Source organism: Balaenoptera borealis (genome assembly GCF_965194805.1).
Source record: "Balaenoptera borealis genome assembly, chromosome: 2".
Taxonomy (NCBI): Eukaryota; Metazoa; Chordata; class Mammalia; order Artiodactyla; family Balaenopteridae; genus Balaenoptera; species Balaenoptera borealis.
Genome location: NC_138867.1, coordinates 7,854,770 through 7,878,160, shown reverse-complemented (window position 1 = coordinate 7,878,160; position 23,391 = coordinate 7,854,770). Strand labels below are relative to the sequence as shown.

At 37.5% G+C, this 23,391-nt stretch overlaps 1 pseudogene across 1 annotated transcript; it reads right to left on the bottom strand.

Moving 5' to 3' along the window:
• Positions 1-337: 337 nt before the first annotated feature.
• On the bottom strand, positions 338-10,870 carry LOC309623148 (methionine aminopeptidase 1 pseudogene; annotated as a pseudogene). Its single transcript has one exon. The product of its transcript is annotated as a methionine aminopeptidase 1 pseudogene (transcript).
• Positions 10,871-23,391: the final 12,521 nt, after the last annotated feature.

The following is a 23,391-nucleotide window of genomic DNA, read 5'->3' as shown; positions in this document are numbered from 1 at the left end:
TGGAACATGGCTATTTTTGCCATAAACTAGATTTTTAAAAATCTGATAACCTTTTTCCAAAGTGAATTTTTCTACATCCATTCACTCACAGAATCCACATTGGCAAGTCTCGCTGACCGAGTGCTTCCTTACACACAATTATAAAGGTAAATAATTAACAAGGGGAAGGGAGGCCAATTTCCAGATGGGGATTAAATCACTGCAAACGACAAGTCCATTTATGACAGCTTTTGACATTGTCAGAGCAGAATCAACACAAACTCCAGGTCATATAATGTTCAGTAATTACATATATGGAATTTAAAATGTATACATATATAGTTCCATACAAATATAATAAAAAAATCGGGAGCAATGTATGTTGCTAAAGTTTCAAGGATTCTTGTCTCCAACATTCACCTGGAAAGTAGCTGGCTCTAATAGCCTGGCTGTGGCAGTGATAAAATCAACTTAGAAGCAGGTTTAAGTAAAATTGCTCAAAGGGAAAATAAGAAAACGGGGGTGCAGAGATTTTTTTTGTGGGGAGAAGGGAGCGTTGAGAGGAATGGAGAAATGCTTCCTTTATTCTTCTTGGCTTTTTCAGACCCAAGACAAGTTCTTGAGGACACACATCAAATGCTGTAGTCCTTCCTTATCTATAATCAAAACAAAACAAGTAATTAAAAAATTTCCTCTTCCATTCTGCACTCTCAGTAAAATGCAGAGTACAGCCAGAAGTTATCACCGAGATGCACCATCTCAGGAGAAATTAAAATTGGGACATGAAATGAGGCCACGAGCTATCGAGTCGCGGGGCTAGGATTTCACAGCTGGTGTCCGTGACCAGCAGGGTGTGCTCAAACTGGGCAGACAGCTTCCCATCATCTCTCATCACTGCTGTCCAGCCATCCAGCCAGGTTTCATCCTGCCTTCCACCTTCACAAATCATTGGCTCAATTGTAAATATGTGGCCGGCCTTCATCACTCCAACTGCTTTATTTTTGGCCTAGTGAGGTGCATTGAGGGCTGTATGAAAAAGCTTGTGGATTCCATGCCCACAATAGCTTTGAACAACTGAAAATTCATTTGCTTGGTCATGCTTCTGGATAACGTTTCCCAATTCTCTGTATCGAACACCAAGTTTCACTGCATCAATGGCTTGCATCAGGCACTCACACGTGGTCTGAACCAGTTTCCGTGCTCCCTCATCCACGTCTCCAACAAAAAACATCTCATTCAGGTCCCCATGATAACCATTGTGATAAAGAGTGATGTCCACGTTAACAATATCACCTTCTTTCAAGGGTCATCTGTCTGGAATTCCATGGCAGATCACTTCATTCACTGAAGTACAACAAGACTTTGGGAAATTATAATAATTCAGGGGAGAAGGATAGCAATTTCTCGCAATGCATGCTAAGTGTACAGCATGATCTATTTCTTCAGTAGTTACACCTGGTTTAATCACCCCAGCATCAATGTCCACATAGGCTTCTCTAGCAGTAGCACCCCTTCTATATCTTCAGATGAGAGTAACTTAACTTGAGAAGTACCTTTAAGAGCCTGCTCAGATTCAGACATTCCTAAAGGGTGATCAGCATAATCTGGTCTTTGACTATGACTTGGCACTGGCCTTGTTGACATCAGTGGATAATGTGGTCTGAGTTTACTAGTATATCAATAACGTGCCCATGGGTCTGTGTTGATATCCCCTTCCACAGTCCAGGAAGACACTTCTTGCTTGGCCTTTTCATCTTTTGCTTTCATATGTAGTAACTTGTGAGTAGCCCAACTTCCTTGAAAACATTCCTGCGAGCGGAAGTACGAGTCCTGCGTGCCCAGCTTGATGCAGGTGGGACACTGGAGCTTGGCCTCGCTGCTGCAACCATCCGTCTCGCACACACGCATCTCCAAGGCCACCATGCTGCCTGGCTGCTGGAGGAGCCCCTCACCGAGCCCCTCCCAGCTTTGGCTTCCTCTTTTCAGACTCAAAATATGGTGCATACAAGAGGGCAGCCATAGTTTCTTTTCTCAGCTTCCAACAGCAGTACCTACCCGCCGCCCCCCCCTGCCCCATCTAGTCTGTTAATGCTTCTACCACCACCACAATTCATATTCAAATATATAATATTTTTTGGTTCACACCAAAAGTGCATAATTATGAGAGTGTATTTTATTAATATGGTTATATTAGTCTTAATTTTCAAAATTGCATCTTATGATTAGCAAATTTGAAATTGCTAACAACTTTGACTCTTTTCCATAGATCATAATAGTTGTAATAGAGAAAATATTACTTCTCTAAGTGCCATAGTACCCGCTAACCTAAGAGCAAAATCTGTTCAATAGAGCGTATTCTCAACACAAAAATATTTAAAGTGAATGTGTGAATATTTCCCATGTACAAATAGCACCTTCAGTTTTCCAGAGTATTATTCCTTGTGTTTATGATTTTTTGAAAGTTTTGTCAAGTCTAAATGGTGAAAGTCCACAGGTATTTTAATATTCTGTTGCAGTACTTAGAATTAACATATCAAATTAAAAATGGGAACTCCACCAAAAGACTCTTCCAACAAGGTGAAGTATTCCACAGTGCAATTATAAATCTATGTATGTTGTAGTCTCTTCCATGTTTTCATAGGATAAATGCTTTCTGCATGTAAACTTCATTTTCCCTATCTGGAACTCACTCAAAGCTTTCAAAGTTGATGTCTTTTGATCCAACATTTATTTAATATTTGATTAAATATTTCCAACCGGGTTTTAACAAAAACAAGCAAAACCTAGAGGATTTGTTTATTTAAAAAAATCTAGTGTCATGTAAAACATATAGGTTTATTTATGGGGTTAGATGACAAACAAAGGAGAAGCTGGATGTACAATGTGGAAGTCTGGCTCAAACATCTGAGTTTATTTTCATACAACCATTAACAATACTTCTTTAAAAATGAAAAATCCAGGACGAATGCCAAACTGGACAAGTTGATTGGACAATAGGAAAAATGAGACCATACTTGGTAAATCAGGGTGAAAGTCTACACCGTTTTGAGTAAAGAAGAAACCTCCATCTATGCTCGTTGCTGCTTCTCAGGTATGAAGTAGTCTAACTTATTAGCTAAGCAGAAATCTCATTCTTCCTTCTTCCTGCACCAGACTACAGAATGTTGATTAGACTAATCTCAGTAAATTTTCCCTGAAACAAGCATATTCTTCAAGTCTATAATATAATGTGAAGTTGCTTTATGTTGATTTTATTCTTTTAGTAATCTCAAATCCTTTCAGAAAATCATGAGAACTGATAGTAACCTTTATTCACTCTGAAAGAATCTGCTGTAATGGAAACAAATCTAATGTATCCCATCAAAGTTTTCCAGGAAATTTCCTTAGATAAACACTTCTGCCTTTGACATAGGCAAAATAATACCAAGTTTGTATAATTTATTCCAAAAATTAGAAGCAAAAGAATACTTCCTAACCTACTATCCAAGTCCAGCATTACTCTAACAATAAAATCAGATAAAGACATCATGAGAAAACTGCAGAACAATATCTCTCATGAAAGTAAACAAAATGATTCTCAAAACATATTAACACATTTTACCTGACAATATATAGAAAGTATTATATATCATGACCCAAGTGACATTTTTTTTTCCAAGTATGCAAGGTTGGCTCATGGTTCAAAAATCAGTCAGTGTAATTTATCATATATAAAAAATAAAAATCTTATGACTTTATCAATTGATGCAGAAAAAGCAAAGGAAACTGTACATAAGTGCTATGCTATAGCTGATTAAGTTGTTCCCTGCAGGTTAAAAATTGTGAAGCCATTATATATGTGGACGGGAATTGAACAACTGGCATTGAATAATTAAATAAATGGATAGCAGGTGGTGGGAACCAGATTTCTGCTTATTGGAATAGAAGGTTATAGACAAGCAAAGGGGGAAGGCATGAATGATCCATGTGGTAAAAATCAGTATGAATATATGTACACATACATACATACATACAGAGATATTTACAGATATGTGCATATAGACAGGTTAGTATAAACACATATATTTCCTTGCTCTGTTAGTTGAGAGGGTCCAGAAGCAATGACACCCCAGTAGCAACAAGCACACTTATCAGCCAGGTCTTGTTTTCTAATACCATTCTGCAATGAAAAGAACCAAGGATACTTGAAAAAAATTGCTAATTCTAGGACTGGGACATGGAAAAATCCTAGATAATCCTAGAGCATCTCATAGTGCCAGAAAGTAAGTGTTTGAAAAAGCCCAGTGATGAGAGTCCATCAAAGAGATACAGGAAACTAAAAGAGCTCCTGATGGCTAAGGCTGGAGAATTTTAACAACAAAATTAATAAGTATTGTATTGTAACCCAGTGTAAACCAGACAGTCATGAGTCCATATCAATGTAAACTAATGACTGTGTAAGAAAATAAAATTGAAGAACAGATAAATTTCCTTTCAGAAGAAGCTCAAATAATTCATGTAGTTTCTTCAACCTCAAGGAGGTAGAGTATAACTCCCCACTCCTTAGTTGTGGGTTGTGTATAGTGACTTCTCAAAAAGTACAACATAGAAATAGGAGGGAGTAACTCAGCACTAGAAAAACCCTACAAACACTATCTCAGGCAGATGATCAAGATTAACGTCAACAGTGGTAAGTCATGGTGATAAATATACCCTAGATATGATGTGATGAAAATGACTGGGACATTGTCACAGCCAAGTGGAGTCTTAAGGGACATGACAGATACATGTATTGTGGATTCCTGGACTAACAATCCTTGGATTGTTACCAAAAGGCATCAGGTAAAAGCCAAGGAAATTCAAATAAAGTATGGCCTTTGTTAATAGAAAACATATCAGTATTGGTTGATTAATTGTAATAACTTTACATTACTAATATAAAATGTTTATAATAGGAGAAACTAGGTGTAGGACATATGGGGACTCTCTGTACTACCTTCACAAATGTTCTGTAAATCCTAATCTATTTTTCTTTTCTTTTCTTTTATTTATTTATTTTTTGTGTGTGCTTCACAAACATAATTTTTTATTTGCTATGTGGAATAAGGACTGGGGAAAGGAGACACAAAAGTTAGAGACACCAGTTAAGAGGGTATTGTATTACAAGGGTAAAAAATAATAGGAAAGGGCAATTACAGAGGCAATTAGGAGAGAAAGGCAATACAAGAAATTGTGTTTCTAATTGATAAACTTCCAAGAATTGTTTTTTTTTTTAACATCTTTATTGGAGTATAATTGCTTTACAATGGTATGTTAGTTTCTGCTGTAAAACAAAGTGAATCAGCTATATGTATATATATATATATCCCCATATCCCCTCCCTCTTGCGTCTCCCTCCCACCCTCCCTATCCCACCCCTCTAGGTGGTCACAAAGCACTGAGCTGATCTCCCTGTGCTATGCAGCTGCTTCCCACTAGATATCTATTTTACATTTAGTAGTATACATATGTCTATGCTACTCTCTCACTTTGTCCCAGTTTACCCTTCCCCCTCCCCATGCCCTCAAGTCCATTCTCTATGTCTGCATCTTTATTCCTGTCCTGCCCCTAATTTCATCAGAACCTTTTTTTTTTTTAGATTCCATATATATGTGCTAGCATGCACTATTTGTTTTTCTCTTTCTGACTTACTTCACTCTGTATGACAGACTCTAGGTCCATCCACCTCACTACAAATAACTAAGTTTTGTTTCTTTTTATGGCTGAGTAATATTCCATTGTATATATGTGCCACATCTTCTTTATCCATTCATCTGTCAATGGACATTTAGGTTGCTTCCATGTCCTGGCTCTTGTAAATAGCACTGAAATGAACATTGTGGTACATGTCTCTTTTTGAATTATGGTTTTCTCAGGGTATATGCCCAGTAGTGGGATTGCTGGGTCATATGCTAGTTTTATTTTCAGTTTTTTAAGGAACCTCCATACTGTTCTCCATAGTGGCTGTATCAATTTACATTCCCACCAACAGTGCAAGAGGCTTCCCTTTTCTCCACACCCTCTCCAGTATTTATTGTTTGTAAATTTTTTGAAGATGGACATTCTGACCGGTGTGAGGTGATACCTCCTTGTAGTTTTGATTTGCATCTTGAGAAAGAAAAACGGAGCTGGAGGAATCAGGCTCCCTGACCTCAGATTATACTACAAAGCTACATTAATCAAGACAGTATGGTACTGGCACAAAAATAGAAATATAGATCAATGGAACAGGATAGAGAGCCCAGAGATAAACCCACACACATATAGTCACCTTATCTTTGATACAGGAGGCAAGAATATACAATGGAGAAAAGACAGCGTCTTCAGTAAGTGGTGCTGGGAAAACTGGACAGCTACATGTAAAACAATGAAATTAGAACACTTCCTAACACCATACACAAAAATAAACTCAAAATGGATTAAAGACCTAAATGTAAGGCCAGACACTATCAAACTCTTAGAGGAAAACATAGGCAGAACACACTATGACATAAATCACAGCAAGATCCTTTTTGACCCCCCTCCTAGAGAAATGGAAATAAAAATAAAAATAAACAAATGGGACTTACTGAAACTTAAAAGTTTTTACACAGTAAAGGAAACCATAAACAAGATGAAAAGACAACCCTCAGAGTGGGAGAAAATATTTGCAAATGAAGCAACTGACAAAGGATTAATCTCCAAAATATACAAGCAGCTCATGCAGCTCAATACCAAAAACAAACAAACAAACAAATCCAAAAATGGGCAGAAGACCTAAATAGACATTTCTCCTAACCTATTTTTAAATCAAAAGTTTATTTAAAAAGATAGACTTAGATTATTTCTACCAGACAATTCAGTGATGACTTTCATTGGAACAAACAACAGTCTATAAAAAGCACTGGGCAAAAAAAAACTGGATGGTTTCCAGATTGCATTTAACTGTTCCTTTCACTCTTCTGATTATTTGTCCTTATTTTTAACCTTTTTATTTTGATCTTATCAATTTCCAAATTACTTTGTTTAATGAGATAAAAACTGAAGTATATTTTCTTTTCACCAGCATTGGGAAGATGAAGCGTTTATTTCAACATGGTTCACTGGTTGCCTGCTCTCTACAGGGCTCTAAGGCTGAGGCCTGCAAGGAATGCCAAGAAAGCAACATGCAAGCTGATTTGCAAGTTTTGCCTGAATAGAGAAAGCTGTGTACTGAAGCACAGTATAGAGGCTCCTATTGACCTTAAAATTATTTTTAAAATACTGTATATATTGGAGCAACATCTGGTGAAATCAGTACAATTCATAATTTCTGCTAATATTTTCAAATACTTAACCATCCAGAAAAATTTTATATACTTGGTTGGAGCTTATTCTGATTTGGAGGCCTTAGAGGATGTAAGATAAATATTCTCCTTTTGAGGTGGACAAATTCTTATTTCTCAGTATTTCAGAAGAATTGGACAGATACAGACAGAAAACAAAAGGCATGACATAGAACAAATCACTTTTACAAGTGTCAGTTTATAAACAATTGTGTTCACAAAGTGTTGAATGAATATCATTCACGTGAAAACCATAAATATCTTGGCATTGGAAGGAATCTCACTGTATTCCCATCTTGTTAAGTCACTGACAACCAATACAATACCTAGATGTTTTTCTCAAAGAACAAATATAATTTTGTATTACCAGTTTTGTTTTTTAAGAAATAGAATCATACTTTGTGGTAATTTACAACTTAAACATTTCACATCTGTTCCCTTTCTCCAATTGCTTTCCAAACCCCACTTGGGCAGTAGGGCAGCACACATTTATGGTAGCATAGGGAACAGAGTTTATCACCTGGACAAAGACTGTAGCTCCACCCAAGAGCACAAACTCTGGCATTTCTAGAACAGTCCATGTAGGAAGGGAAAGGAGAGAACATGCGTTCTTGCAAAAATATCCAGAACATACTGTGGATCCTCTTCTAAGATCCCATGTTCTTCTCTTAGTTGTATGTTTGATTTGTATAATCGAGGTCTTCACCTTCCATCATAGAGCAGATTGCCCTTGTAAAGTCATATCATGCAGGTATTTTTATTTATTGGTTTGTAATCTTATCTTCCTTATTTGCCTACTCCAGCATGTGGTCTCCTAGATGGAAATTCCCTTTGGTTATTTAGTAGTCCCCCACCAGTGGAGGGACGCAATAAATGTTAAATTTCCAATAACTAAATTTTAATGTTTCACCTGGTTATGTTACCTGGTATTTTGCATTAAAAATTCTCTTAAATGACACTTGTTAATGTAAAATATATGGAAAGCAAGCTGAGGCAGTAATTTATTCCAACTCTGTACAATGAGGTGAAACCAGTAATTTATCCTAAGAATAGTAGTTGAGAAAAATAATTAAGTTCTCAAATGATAATTTTCAACAGAGACTACTATCTATAAATTTTAGAAGTCAGAAACTAGGACTTCCCTGGTGGTGCAGGGGACACGGGTTCGAGCCCTGGTCCAGGAAGATCCCACATGCCACAGAGCAACTAAGCCCATGCGCCACAACTATTGAAGCCTGCACACCTAGAGCCCATGCTCCACAACAAGAGAAGGCACCACAATGAGAAGCCCGTGCACCACAATGAATAGTAGCTCCCTCTCACCGCAACTAGACAAAGCCTGCACACAGCAATGAAGACCCAATGCAACCAAAAAATAAATAAATAAATAAAAAGAGACTATGTTTTGTTCATTTTTAGATTGTCCAGCTTTTTCTGTAGTAGATGTTTAATAAGTATGTGTTGAATAGTTCACTGTTGTCATGCACATTTTTCCACTTTGATGCTGTAGAACTACAAAGCATCTTTGAGACTAGTCTCATTTTATAAAAATAGAAATTAGGTGCAAAGAGAATAGGTGACCTACAGCTGGTGTATTCAGACCAGGGGACCCAACCTGCTGGTTTCCAGTAAACAGTGAGCAGCTAGGATTTTTTTTTTTAAGAGCTTGACTGTGGACCTAAACTAGGAGTCAACAATATTCTTCCAGGCATCCTTCTGACCACAATTTGTGACTTGGTTCTGCTTGGCTTCAAAGCATAAGCCTCATATCTACCTGTGATAAGATTCTGGGATGGTGCGAGTTGGTGGCTAAATCCTTAGGATCTCAAAAAAATCCAAAATAGTCTATGGGAATAGAATTAGTACACATTTTTCAATCCTATAAATTGTAATATTTCCTTTCCTTCTCTATGAATTTTCTTTTCTCAATTCTTAAAATTTTAGATTCTTTGTGGAAGAAAGCGAACAGCCAGAATAGCTCCCCATTCATCTGGTATATGAAAGTTTGCAGTTGAGAGTGTCATGGTATTGCTGTTACTGGCCTTATTTATTAAGAAGATTCTGTTTCCTTGGTAGGATAGAGATGACGACTGAAAAAGAAGAACTCCTTGCTTTCACTGGAATTGGTACAGAATATTCCAATGAGTGTTAAAGTTTTTTCAAAGCAACAAAATATTCCAATACAATAGTTAAAGAACTCTGCATGATTTAAGATTTGTTTATTAAAGCTATCATTGAAAAGTTGTTTGTAAAAGGTTTTACAAAAATATAGTCTTACACATTTTCACCATCATGACATCAAGCTAGACTTTGTCCCCCCACCCCCGCGAAAAGCATACCTGAAAAGCCAGTTACTCTCTGAATTTAACTTTGTTCAAATGGGACCTTGTGCCAACAAAATGAGAAAGAGATTTCACTGAGAATTGTCTCCGTCTGGGTCAGATCAAGCTTCCTGTCCTAGAACTGTTAACTGAGATCCAACATTTTGATTACAGTTTCCTTCAGTTTCATCTTCCAGGTAGAAGTAGAAAGAGATACCAGAATGCAGAGATTTCATTCCATTTTTTCCTGAAGGGAAGATAATTATTTCCAATCTGAAAAGATCCCTGAGGGAGTCAGAATTTAAAGTTAGGTCTAAGTTTTGTTTGGGTCCTTAGAACTCTTTAAAGGCCTCGTTCTTTTTCATGTTTTAACTGTGTGTATGATATATCATTTGCCAAGAACTCCTAATGGTGAATAATATTAAATTCATTGATGATAAACACCACCAAAAGCAAAACTTTTCAGTACCAGCACTAGTTTATAACCCTGGACATCCCTAGAGATTTTTTTTTGACTTTCTGTGATCTTTATTTTTATTGAAGTATAGTTAATTTACAGTGTTGTGTTAGTTTCAAGTATACAGCAAAGTGACTCAGTTATACATGTGTGTGTATATATATATATTTTTTCAGATATTTTTCCATGATAGGTTATTACAAAATATTGAGTATTCTTCCCTGTGCTATACAGTAGGTCCTTGTCATTTATCTATTTTGTATATAGTAGTGTATATATGTTAATCCCAAACTCCTAATTTATCTTTCTTCCCCCCATTATCCCCTTTGGTAACATAAGTTTGTCTTCTATGCCTGTGAATCTACTTCTGTTTTGTAAATATATTCACTTGCATTATTCTTTTAGATTCCACATATAAGTGATATCATATGAAAATTGTCTTTCTCTGTCTGACTTACTGCACTTACTATGATAATCTCTAGGTCCATCCATATTGCAAATGGCATTATTTCATTCTTTTTTTATAACTGAGTAATATTCCATTGTGTATATATACCACATCTTCTTTATCCATTCATCCGTGGATGGACACTTAGGTTGCATCCATGTCTTGGCTATTATAAATAGTGCTGCTATGAACATTGGGATGCATGTATCTTTTTTTTTTTAACAGCTTTATTGGAGTATAATTGCTTTACAATGGTGTGTTAGTTTCTGCTTTATAACAAAGTGAATCAATCAGCTATACATATACATATATCCCCATATCTCTTCCCTCTTGCGTCTCCCTCCCACCCTCCCTATCCCACCCCTCTAAGCGGTCACAAAGCACTGAGCTGATCTCCCTGTGCTATACGGCTGCTTCCCACTAGCTATCTATTTTACATTTGGTAGTGTATATATGTCCATGCCACTCTCTCACTTCGTTCCAGCTTACCCTTCCCCCTCCTCGTGTCCTCAAGTCCATTCTCTACATCTGCGTCTTTATTCCTGTCCTGCCCCTAGGTTCTTCAGAACCACTTTTTTTTTTTTTTTAGATTCCATATATATGTGTTAGCATATGGTATTTGTTTTTCTTTTTCTGACTAACTTCACTCTGTATGACAGACTCTAGGTCCATCCACCTCACTACAAATAACTCAATTTCATTTCTTTTTATGGCTGAGTAATATTCCATTGTATATATGTATCACATCTTCTTTATCCATTCATCTGTCGATGGACACTTAGGTTGCTTCCATGTCCTGGCTATTGTAAATAGAGCTGCAATGAACATTGTGGTACATGACTCTTTTTGAATTATGTTTTTCTCAGGGTATATGCCCAGTAGTGGGATTGCTGGGTCATATGGTAGTTTTATTTTTAGTTTTTAAAGGAACCTCTATGCTGTTCTCCACAGTGGTTGTATCACTTTACATTCCCACCAACAAGTGCAAGAGGGTTCCCTCTTCTTCACACCCTCTCCAGCATTTACTGTTCGTAGATTTTTTGATGATGGCCATTCTGACCGGTGTGAGGTGATACCTCATTGTAGTTTTGATTTGCATTTCTCTAATGATTAGTGATGTTGAGCATCCTTTCATGTGTTTGCTGGCAATCTGTATATCTTCTTTGGAGAAATGTCTGTTTAAGTCTTCTGCCCATTTTTGGACTGGGTTGTTTAGTTTTTTGATATTGAGCTGCATGTATCTTTTTGGATTAGCATTTTCTCTAGATGGAGGAAAGACAAGCTCTTCAATAAATGGTGCTGGGAAACTGATATTAGAGATCTTCAAATGTGCTGAAATTTGAGCAAGATGAAAAGCTGACTACATAATATGACTGATCTTTTGAAAACTGGTGGATTTATTTGAGAGGTAGATCTCACCAGGAAAATGCATTGAGATACTACCCAAGAACTTTTATTTCGAAAGCTGAAATTGATGGCAATTAGACAAAAATTAATTTCCCCTTCCAAAGGTAATATCTACTAATTCTATCTTTACATGTGCCTCAAAGATACTGAGTGCTTTACATATATTATCTCATTCATTTTCACATCATGTATATTAGCTGTTCCTTTTTCTACAGGTGAGGAAAGTGAAGATAACAGCCTCACCCACTCTTATACTTTTGACAAATAACATACAATGTGCTCTGTCCATGGTTGTTTTCTATCATTGACATCTTAGTTGCTTTTCATCATTAGCTTCAAAAATTGGAAATGTCATAAAACATAAAGAAAACAGCATAATCACAGATGTTAAAATTGGCCATTTCTATCCAGTTCAGTGGAAAAAGAAATTAGCTTATAGATATTAAGTAACCTATTTTCAATACCAAGACCATGGCTAGATAAATGTTCTCTAATTTTCAGGTCCCAAGATTAAAACTATTCCATCTTAGCCTGAAAAAACTTGAACTATTCAATTCAAATCCATCGTATTTTCATTCCAACTTATCAGATACATATCTCATCCTCTGATAATCCCACTTGCATAAGAAACCCCCACCAATTATCTGTTGGTTATATCATCATGATAATATGATTGTGATGCTTTCTTTTTCATGTATTATGTATGTGAAGATTTTGGTAAATTTATTCTGAGCCTTGCCTTCCTTGTTTTAATTTAATTTAATTTTTTTATTTTTATGTTTTTTTTTAATTTTTATTTATTTTTGGCTGCGTTGGCTCTTCATTGCTGCACGTGGGCTTTTCTCTAGTTGTGTGAGCGGGGACTACTCTTCGTTGTGGTGTGTGGGCTTCTCATTGTGTGGGCTTCTCATTGTGGTGGCTTTTCTTGTTGTGGAGCATGGGCTCTAGGCTTGTGGGCTCAGTAGTTGTGACACACGGGCTCAGTAGTTGTGGCACAGGTGCTCAGTAGTTGTAGACCGTGGGCTCTAGAGTGCAGGCTCAGTAGTTGTGGCACATGGGCTTAGTTGCTCCGCAGCATGTGGGATCTTCCCGGACCAGGGCTCAAACCCGTGTCCTCTGCATTGGCAAGCGTATTCTTAAGCACTGCGCCACCAGGGAAGTCCTGCCTTCCTTGTTTTTAGAAGATGGCTAGTAATACCACCCCAAGGACAATTTCAGATAATTTGTGTGAAGCCCCTAGAATAGTGCCTAGCACATGGAAGGAAAACAATAAACAGAGGTGGCCATTACTGCATCCTCTCTAAGACTATTCTGCAATCATCATTATGCATATCTCATCAATCTAATTTCTGTTTGGAGCCTTTAACACAAGTATAAATGTAATAGATATTTAATAATGGGGCTCAGTATATATTCATTAGTGGATTAATTAATTGTCAAGAACGGAGGCTGAAGAACAAAAATTATCAGGAGCTTCTGGCAGAAGCTGTATTCTTTATTCCATCAAATAAATTCTTCTGTCTGTCTCAGGTCGACACTTGTCTCTCTTTGAACATAGCACATCCCTAGGTTGATTATGGACTCTTCTGTCCAAAAAGAGAATCACGGAATTTTCTACACCAGAGAAGGCCTTAACTGTCAGACTCCAAAGACATAAAACAAAACCTGATTCAGATGATTACTTACAGATATGCAACATTTGTGTTCTTAGGCTTAACAATGTGAAATTAAACTAAAAAGATACTCAAACACAACCTATTTGGGGGACTAGTGATTCAGGATTAGTGTCCAAAAGAGAACAGGTGGAGAGATTGTGCAGCAGGAGTGCTGGATGGTATTTCCTGGGAAGTTTCTCGTGCTTGTGCCATTTTTGGGGAGGGTCCAGAGGTGAGTGTTCTAAACAAGGTAGTCACTGAATTTGGCTTTACCATGTGTTTCACATAGTTTCATTTAACTGTAACTTACTGTATATGGGGAATTCTCCAAGATCTCTGTGAGGGGTGGGTAAGACATCCTATTGTGTCATTTAATAAAATAAAAGATTTTCCAGGTGTCATTCTGTGTGTACTTTCCACTTTGGCCTTCAAATAGTTATCTTGATTGAAATCAATACTGCATTCTTAGAATTAGACAGTTTGTCATACTGAGATTCCAGTTTTACCTTACAAATCTTAGAAAATTGGTTCATTACAGTAATTCTTTTCTGGTGTTTTGGTTTTGACCATTTACTTCATCTAGCCTTAGGAAAAAATTTTTTTTCTGTAAATGGAACAAATGTTGAGAATCATATATATTCAGAAAGAGCTCACTTGTCAAGTATGATGTATTGGAGAATGTATGATCTTTTAATATTATGTCTTGGCAACATAGATGAACTACAAAAGCCAGAGAACACCTTCATGATACCATTAAAGTCTTAAAATCTTCTGCAAAAATACTACTTAATGTCTCTTCCTACTGGATTGGGTATCTTCAAGAGTGTTTCTCTTCATGAGGGAATGAAGAAATCTTAAACAGGGACTGGAGTGGGGGAGAGATTCATCCCCAATACAAGGGAAATGTAGTCAGAGTGAATAAAGGGAGAAGACTAGAGAGAATAAAGGTGGTGGGATCTTAACAAGCACTGAAGGACATGGGGTGGAGAAGGAAAAGTCTTATCTGACACACGAGGAAGGCCTGATCTCCAGAGCTTCCCCCATACTTAGGATGGGAGAGGAAACTGGTAAGGAAGTACGTAGTTCACTATTAGTGGTGTTGCTCAGCTCTCTGAGGCTAAGTTCAAATGGAGCTGGTAAATTTGCACTAATGTGATTTGCATTTCAGGCTGGGAAATCTAAGGCCAGAGACAGCAGTGGTCGGTGAGAGCGTTGGTTCAGAAACCAAGATTTCTGGGTCCAAAAAGCTGGATCCAGGGTCTTGGTATTCAGTTAGTTCCTTGTGGTGCATGTAGAGACTGAGCCCCATTCCTTCAAACCTGAAATGCCTGTGAGTTCCCAAGGGGGACCTACTGTGTGCAGCAGTAACAGGCAATGCGTGGAAAGGCTTTTGGAGAATTTCCAAAACTGACAAGTCAGGACTGCCATGACTCCCTAAGTGACAGCTCTGGGGGGAGAGGAGGGAGTCACTGCCCCCATTCTTAAAGGGGTAACAGAAGCAGGACAGAGAAAAACACTCTACCTGTGTCTTAACACTATGTTGTTTTAAAGCCAAACCCAGACACTTTGGTCTCTGTCAGCTGTCTGCTTCTATACTAATTTCCCTCATTTATCACCACCTAGAAATGGTTCTGTATTGGGAGATGTTTATACTGCTAAAAGGCCCTGTTGAGAGACCATTCCCTTAACAGAAGAACATGGATTCTAGATCCGTGTTGACAGAACACTGTGAAGATCACATTAGTGCAGAGAGAGGCAATGCAGACAGAGCGATGCTGAAGAAGAAACCGTCCTGCCCACTTCAGACAGAGCTGCTCAGTGCAGGTACTTTATGTGGGTCTCTACGGGAAAAAGTTAGCTCAACTCCAGTTGATCAAGCATGGAGGCAGTATCTCAACTAAAAACATTTCAAAATGGAGAGAAAAACAGAGTGACAATCTAATCATTCACAACAGGGTTAGAGCTGTTGGTATTATTAATTTTCTGAGAACAGCCTCTTGTGATGTGTATGTTCATACAGGAGAACAAAATGTAAATTACAAGGTTGTTTGATGAGCAGAGTTAGAATGAAGGGAGTGACTTTCTTAAGGGGTATTTTCATTAGTCAAGGAAAACTTGAGTGGTATTTATCTGTCCACATAACCAGTAAAAATTTACTAGAGTCAAATCCCCATTTCTCTGGGACGAACTGGGTAAATCTAAGAAGATACTGAATTCCCTCTTTCTAAAATCTACTCAATTTGCCACATAACAAGTTATAGCAAATATTGTAAACTATAAAGTATTGTGGCAGATACACTTGATGCTGACCCTCGAGGATTCATCCCCTCCTCTTGAGTGTGGCAGAAAATGTGACTTGTTCTAACCAATAGAATATGACACATGTGATAGATGTCAATCCTTTGATTAGGCTATGTTATTTGGCAAAAGGAATAGTTTTCACTCCCTTCATTAAGTTGCATGGTAAGGCAAAAGTGGTGGGTTTTGCAGATAATTAAATCATAAATTAGCTGATTTTTTAGAGTTAAGCAAAAGGGAGCTTATCTTGAGTGGGCCTTACTTAATCAGGTGAAAACCCCTAAAAGACAACTGGAGACCTTATAAGGAAATAGACCTTATGAGGAAAGGCTCCTTCTGAACTGGAAGAAGCAAACTGCCGTGTCATGACTTCCTATGGAGAGAATCATGTGGCAGAGAACTGTGGGTGGCCTCTCAATTCTGGGGGCAGCCTCCACTCATTAGGAAACAGGACCCTCTGTCACACAGTCCATGGAGATGAATTCTGTCCACCTGAATGAGATGGACATGTATTCTTCCATAGCCAAGCCTCCAGATGAGAATGCAGCCCAACAGACATCAAATTGTAACCTGGATTGACCCAGAACAGAGAATCCAGATAGGCCATGATAACACTGTAGCCATTGATTACACATCATTAGAAAATACAAGAATGCTACATATTTTCAAAACCATCTCATCTTTCTGATTTAATGACAAGATACCCCGGTTTCATTAACAGAATTTAAATCACCTCTCAGGGAAGTTTCTTGTACCTTCAGCTGATCTCTTGCACAAGTGTAGAATTCTACTTGTTTCAGTTTCAGAGATGAAGGACCCATGAGTCCTTCAAGTCGAGGAGCACCTTTTGAATTCCCCATCTACGCTAGATTTAGAATAAATTTTGCTGAAAATACACTGACTACATTTTGTGGATAAAAATAGTGTAACAGTGCAGCAACAAGTGATTTATTAACCATGACATTACTGACAAGACTGCTCCACGATTCATCAAAAGCCTGTCTCATGACCGGTTCTGTCTCAGTCATTGTTGTTTTCTTTCCTCTTGGCTTTCTGCTCATTTGCAGCACTATCACCTATTCTGCATTTGGATGAAGCACAGATTAATTCTGAAATACTGGGATTAACAAAACGCAATAATGAGGATCTCAAAGTAGCAGAGCAGCTTTCTGTAGGGATGAAGTAAGGGTCACCACACACACTTGAACCCAGCAATTACTAGTTCACCAGTAGCAGGTCCTTCATCGTAGACTTCTGCCAGAAACCCTGAAAGCAGGAAGGACCCAGAGGCAACACCGCCTAGATGCATACATTCTTCATAATTGAATTGTCCAGAAATAATCACTATCCCGTACTTCATCTTCAAACATTAACTAGCCTTAAGGGTTTCATCCTTAAGGGTTTCTTGGGCTGTATGAAAATTATACTTCTGTAAATAATTGTGAGGAAAACTAAGCAATTGTAGGTCAAGTTAATCTTCACCTAGTAGAGACAATTGTACTGTTCAGTGGTAAATGGGTGTGGATTTCAACTGGCTCTGCTAACCAAAAACACACATTGCGTTATCCCGTGGCCTACAATAAATAACAACGCTCCACTTACCTCTCTCCCTTTATCTACCTTAAATAAAGATAGTGGTTAAATTATAACCTGTTTATTGCTAGGGGCTAAATTGGAGGATGTAGCTTATGTGAGAGATCACTGCATTCCAGAATTAGATAGATGTTCCCATTGAGTCTCAGTTTACATTGGACAGCGGTGGCCTCAGCTAGCTTGTTCCCAAGGCAGAGAGCAGATCCTAGCTGAGCATGCGTGGTTACTCTCCGGAACTGGCCAATCAGGGGAGTCACTCCTCTCCCTCCCGGCAGGATGCTGAAGAGATGATTACAGGACTATAGCCCATGTATTCTTCACCGGAAGAAAACCGGACCCCAGCAATCCACCTCTGCTTGGATCACGTCTAATAAATTCTCTCTCAGAAAACCGAGCCTTAAATTTACTACTGAAGGACAAATTCCATATCAGTTTGGAGAACCGAGTAAAAGATACAGTTATACACCTTATGTCATAAATCAAAGCTAAGAGAGATAATAAGGACTGATATGAGAGACTTGTTACAGATAAATTATGTATGGTGTGTAGTCAAAGGAAGGCACTGGCACTTCTCAGCTAGAGATCTGAAGTTAATCATCCAAAGCAGAGAACAGAGTGGCAGTTAAGTCTTCAGAGGATACAGAAAATTGTGGGCAGACTGCCAAATCACGTCTGGGAGAAAGACCAGCCTCACGCTGAGTAAACACTGCACGGTTATGTTGAGACCTCCGTCTCTGCTGGACTACCAAAAGGGCACCAGGTCACCATGGTGTGAGCAAATTTCCTCCTCTGTATCTGGCTCCAGAACCTTCCATATCACAGAACATCAGGAAACTACGCTTCTCCTGGGAGAGCACTGACTGCCTCCATGCCTCCCATCAGTCATCTTCCCCAGGGGAGGTTCTAGAATTTCTCTATAGAAAGGGCTTAGGGAAGCAACCTGGATGTAAGGAGGGGTCTCGGAGTGCTCATCTGAAAACATCCTCTGCTTTTTATATTTCTTATATTGTAGGTTTGTCATATCTTGGATTGGGAGTGAGTATGAGATTGTGGAGCAACTCAAATCTCCCCGAGCCACTCCCATCACCACCTCTCTGCCTCTTCTAACAAAATAGTTTAGATTCAGAGATTGACTATCCAGCCTATATCACATGGCAGAGTATCTCTCCCCTTCTCCTAACACAGTAGCAATAGTCATTAATCAGAATTCGCATGAACTCACACCCTGGAAGGCTGGTCGTGGAACCCTGCCCATGCACTTTCTCCATGGCTCCCCTAGACCAGCCATGCTGCTGGCCAGGCCTGAAGCACACTCTCTCCCAATTTGAAGGGACAGTGGGGCCCTGTTCTTAGGATCTTCAAGGCCTGGTGTGACACAGAGTGAGTTGGCACAGCACTGGCATCTGCTACAAGCCAGGGGACAGCTAGGATCAAAGCAGTGTTTAAGGAAGGTCCCCTCAGTTTCTGGGCCCACAGACTCCAGATGCAAACTCATTTATGGTGTCCAAGAACCAGTCCTGGGGTTCCTGAAGAACCGGTGCTGATGCTCTGTCAGCTCATATTTAAACTGGGGATTAGGCAACACCACCTCAGGCTGATGGGTTTAACGCTCCTCTATTCACTGGGAGGGAGAAACGTTCACAAACGTGAACAAATACATTAAATAGTGACAATTTCTATTAGAAACTACAGCACACAGAGGGCTGGAGGAAGCTGACAAATTATTAGACTTGTTTACCCTATAGGCCCATGCAATTCCTCCAGAGTAATTAATCTGAAAGAGAAAATTAGCCAGATTACATTAGTAATGTGGAGGAAGCTGAGCAGCTTAAACTACCTCTAAGAAGAAATGAAAATACATTTGAGGCAGACAAATAAGTATATCCTATGTATTTAGTACATTTATAAGTACATTTCCATAACTTCCTACAGAAAAATCCAAATGAACTTTTTGGCCAACCCAATACAACCAGAGACATAATTTGTAGAGCTACTGCAAAAATAAAATGTGGGCCCTCTTGTTCAAAAAGCAGGGGAAAAAAAAGTACAGTTAAAGGTACTAAAACAGAGACACTTTTTATTTAGAAATATTTTATTATTAATACAATTTCATAGGAGTAATTTTATACAAAAGCAACAACACAAACTTATAAATTGCAAAATATATTCTGGTGTAATATTTTTATAAAACAAATAAATAATAAAAATATTTCATTAATTTGATATCTTGATTGAGCATAAGGTTTCTGTGGCTCACTTTTCTGAAAATACTTTTACTAACTCATCAAAATGAGTATCCAAAGCAATTTAACTTTCTTTTTTTTTTTGAATTTTATTTATTTATTTATGTTATACAGCATGTTCTTATTACTTACCATTGTATACCTATTAGTGTATATATGTCAATCCCAGTCTCCCAAATGACCTCACCACCCTCCACCCCGCTTTCCCCCCTTGATGTCCATACGTTTGTTCTCTACATCTGTGTCTCTATTTCTGCCTTGCAAACTGGTTCATCTGTACCATTTTTCTAGATTCCACATATATGTGTTAATACATGATATTTGTTTTTCTCTTTCTGACTTACTTCACTCTGTATGACAGTCTCTAGGTCCATCCATGTCTCTACAAGTGACTCAATTTCATTTCCTTTTTATGGCTGAGTAATATTCCATTGTATATATGTACCACAACTTCTTTATCCATTTGTCTGTTAATGGGCATTTAGGTTGTTCCATGACATGGCTATTGTAAATAGTGCTGCAATGAACATTGGGGTGCATGTGTCTTTTTGAATTATGGTTTTCTCAGGGTATATGCCCAGTAGTGGGATTGCTGAGTCATACGGTAATTCTATTTTAAGTTTTTTAAGGAATCTCCATACTGCTCTCCATAGTGGCTGTATCAGTTTACATTCTCACCAACAGTGCAAGAGGGTTCCCTTTTCTCCACACCCTCTCCAGCATTTATTGTTTGTAGATTTTCTGCTGATGCCCATTCTAACAAGTGTGAGGGGATACCTCATTTTAGTTTTGATTTGCATTTCTCTAATAATGAGTGTTGTTGAGCATCTTTTCATGTGACTTTTGGCCATCTGTATGTCTTCTTTGGAGAAATGTCTATTTAGGTCTTCTGCCCATTTTTGGATTGGGTTGTTTGTTTTTTTAACATTGAGCTGCATGAGCTGTTTATATATTTTGGAGATTAATCCTTTGTCCGTTGATTCATTGGCAAATATTTTCTCCCATTCTGAGGGTTGTCTTTTTGTCTTGTTTATAGTTTCCTTTGCTGTGCAAAAGCTTTTAAGTTTCATTAGGTCCCATTTGTTTATTTTTGTTTTTATTTCCATTACTCTAGGAAGTGGGTCAAAAAAGATCTTGCTGTAATTTATGTCAATGAGTGTTTTGCCTATGTTTTCCTCTAAGAGTTTTTTAGTGTCCGGTCTTACATTTAGGTCTTTAATCCATTTGGAGTTTATTTTTGTGTATGATGTTAGGGAGTGCTCTAATTTCATTCTTTTACATGTAGCGGTCCAGTTTTCCCAGCACCACTTATTGAAGAGACTGTCTTTTCTCCATTGCATAGCCTTACTTCCTTTGTCATAGATTAGTTGGCCATAGGTGTGTGGGTTTATCTCTGGGTTTTCTATCCTGTTCCATTGATCTATATTTCAGTTTTTGTGCCAGTACCATACTGTCTTGATTACTGTAGCTTTGTAGTATAGTCTGAAGTCAGGGAGTCTAATGCCTCCAGCTCCGTTTTTCTTTCTCAAGATTGTTTTTGCTATTCTGGGTCTTTTGTGTTTCCATACAAATTATGAGATTTTTTGTTCTAGTTCTGTGAAAAATGCCATTGGTACTTTAATAGGGATTGTATTGAACCTGTAGATTGCTTTGGGTAGTATAGTCGTTTTCACAATATTGATTCTTCCAATCCAAGAACATGGTATATCTCTCCATTCGTTTGTGTTGTCTTTGATTTCTTTCATCACTGTCTTATAGTTTTCTGAGTACAGGTCTTTTACCTCCTTAGATAGGTTTATTCCTACGCATTTTATTCTTTTCATTGCAATGGTGAATGGGATTGTTTCCTTAATTTCTCTTTCTGATCTTTCATTGTTAATGTATAGGAATGCAAGAGATTTCTGTGCATTAATTTTGTATCCTGCAACTTTACCAAATTCATTGATTAGTTTTCTGGTGGCATCTTTAGGATTCTCTATGTATAGTATCATTTCACCTGCAAACAGTGACAGTTTTACTTCTTCTTTTCTGGTTTGCATTCCTTTCATTTCTTTTACTACTCTGATTGTCATTGGTAGGACTTCTAAAACTATGTTGAATAATAGTGGCAAGAGTAGACATCCTTGTCTTGTTCCTGATCTTAGAGGAAATGCTTTCAGTTTTTCACGATTGAGAATGATGTTTCCTGTGGGTTTGTCGTATATGGCCTTTATTATGTTGAGGTAGGTTCCCTCTATGCTTACTTTCTGGAGAGTTTTTGTCATAAATAGGTGTTGAATTTTGTCAAAAGCTTTTTCTGCATCTATTGAGATGATCATATGGTTTTTCTTCGTCAATTTGTTCATATGGTGTATCACATTGATTGCTTTGTGTATATTGAAGAATCTTTCATCCCTGGGATAAATCCCACTTGATCACGGTGGATGATCCTTTTAACGTGTTGTTGGATTCTGTTTGCTAGTATTTTGTTGAGGATTTTTGCATCTATATTCATCCGTGATATTGGTCTGTAATTTTCTTTTTTTGTAGTATCTTTGTCTGGTTTTGGTATCAGGGTGATGGTGACCTTGTAGAATGAATTTGGGAGTGTTCCTTCCTCTGCAATTTTTTGCAAGAGTTTGAGAAGGATGGGTGTTAGCTGTTCTCTAAATGTTTGATAGAATTCACCTGTGAAGCCATCTGGTCCTGGACTTTTGTTTGTTGGAAGATTTTTAATCACAGTTTCAATTTCATTACTTGTGATTGGTCTGTTTATATTTTCTATTTCTTCCTGGTTCAGTCTTGGAAGGGTATACCTTTCTAAGAATTTGTCCATTTTATTGCATAGAGTTGCTTGTAGTAGTCTCTTATGATGCTTTGTATTTCTGCTGTGTCCATTGTAACGTCTTCTTTTTCATTTTTATTGATTTGAGTCCTCTCCCTCTTTTTCTTGATGAGTCTGGCTCATTGTTTATCAATTTTGTTTGTCTTCTCAAAGAACCAGCTTTTAGTTTTATTGATCTTTGCTATTGTTTTCTTTGTTTCTATTTCATTTTTTTCTGCTCTGATCTTTATGATTTCTTTCCTTCTACTAATTTTGGGTTCTGTTTGTTCTTCTTTCTCTTGTTCCTTTAGGTGTAAGGTTAGATTGTTTGAGACTTTTCTTGTTTCTTGAGAAAAACAACTTAATTTTCTATTGACATAATTGACAGCAACATCACTTGCTCTTGGCAAATGTAAGGTCACAAAGCATTTTTTTTTTATTTTTTAATTTTAAGTAGAATCTTTTGTTGATGCAACTATGACTGAAGGTTATTATATGCTGTGAAAACTGTAGGATAAACTTCTGTTGAATTATTTTGAAATATGATTTTTAAAAAATTTTAGGTAATAAAAATAAGTACTAGTTAAAGTGTCTGCAAACACTTTGAATTTAAAATGTATTGTCACTTGATCATAAATTGTATGGTTTTAAATAAATTTTTCAGTGTTCAAAAAAAAAGAAATATGTTTTTTAGTATACCTAAAGATAATGATTCTTGTGGAACAACTTTTTAAAATATTATGAACTTTGTGTTTGAATATAAATTCTGTTTGCTAGTTTTTAAAAATAAACTTTATATAGTACAGCAGTTTTATGTTAAGGCAAAATTGAGCAGAAAGTGCAGAGAGTTTCTGCCCCTGCATGC